The following is a 1,447-nucleotide window of genomic DNA, read 5'->3' as shown; positions in this document are numbered from 1 at the left end:
TCTCCATTCAGTTTAATGGGCTGCTTAAAGAGCAGGTCCTAGAATTCTCTCTTCCTCCTGATGTCACCCCAAAACTGAGTTAGCTCATGAGATAAATAGGAACGTGCAAGGAAGGATGTTATCTGTGCTGGAGAAGGCTGGAGTTTCTTAAAAATTAATGCTGGAAGCAAGATTGTGTATTAGAGCTGCTTTACCTGTCAGCACAGGTAAATATGCTTTTATAAAAACAAGCCCACTGAAATCAAATCTGAAAGAAGGAGAGTCACACAAACCATGTGCCACATCTGTTAATTTTGTGCTAAGAGGCCAAACAAATTCAGAGGCAGGTAATTTTGAAGAGCAGTGAAATACTATATCACTGCCCTGAGCAGTTCAGACAGTATAAAAACATAAGCAGTCCTCCCAGCTTCCGAGCTCCATTTTATAGATAAGAAGCTAAAACAACTTCACAGAAATCACCGGAGAAAGCCTAAGGGACAATATTTTATCCACCCTTTCTTAACCTTACACTTTACCTCAACAATATCAAGTTTCTCACATACAGGTTATTCTGGTGCTTTCTTCTGAAGATTTTTAAAATATGAACACTTAATTCCAACATCACTGACACTGTTTCATGCTTTGGAAAGTCCTAACTATAAATCTGTGATAATTTCAACACAAACATTAGGAACCATTCAAAAACAAAGAAAAGATTTTGCTAACTGTGGCTACAGCTGCTACCGTTGCAGCTAAAGATTATGCATTTATAAAATAAGAGTGCTGATAGAATCATGATGCATATGTTACAAAAGGAGGGCAGAGTAACTTCATAGACTGCTTTATTTGTCCAACCAAAGCATAGAAAGAGGAAAATCACTTTCTTAACAGAGAAAAACAAAAAAGAGAGTCCTTAAAGAAGAGTTTCTGCTGGCCAGGATGGGAAACATTACTGACAGGTGGTCTTACTGAATTGTTGTTAAAAAATTACAAGAATATGGCAGATAAAATGCTAAAATTACCATCTTATCGCATACTTAGATTTGTAGTGTCTACTAAACTGAGTAAGCAAATGGTATTTAAAAATTTATATTAAATATTATTGTAAATCTTCAATAGATGGTGCTATTATCTAAGCTAATATCTTAGCTGATTATGCAAAGGAGCTCAAGATAAGTGTGTCTGGGATTTATCTGTGAGGAGAGACAACCATCTTTGTGATGTCCTTGTTGCTCATGGTACATGCTTGTGAGACGACTTCCACATGCCTTCTGCTCCGAGATAATGACCACAAATACAGGGAGGTTACACACCATTAAACAGCACCATCTAACAACATTTTTACCAAAAGCAGGGGTATTCAAAACAGAATCATTGTCTGCAGAAAAAGGCATACCTCCCATCATTTTTCTTCCATAGTTTGAAATGGTTGATAACTAGAGCTAATTAAAAAAATAAAATTCAGTTG

The sequence above is a fragment of the Chaetura pelagica genome, unplaced genomic scaffold, assembly GCF_000747805.2.
Source record: "Chaetura pelagica isolate M959 unplaced genomic scaffold, ChaPel_1.0 scaffold285, whole genome shotgun sequence".
NCBI classification, from domain to species: domain Eukaryota; kingdom Metazoa; phylum Chordata; class Aves; order Apodiformes; family Apodidae; genus Chaetura; species Chaetura pelagica.
Note: the sequence above shows the minus strand (reverse complement) of the source record.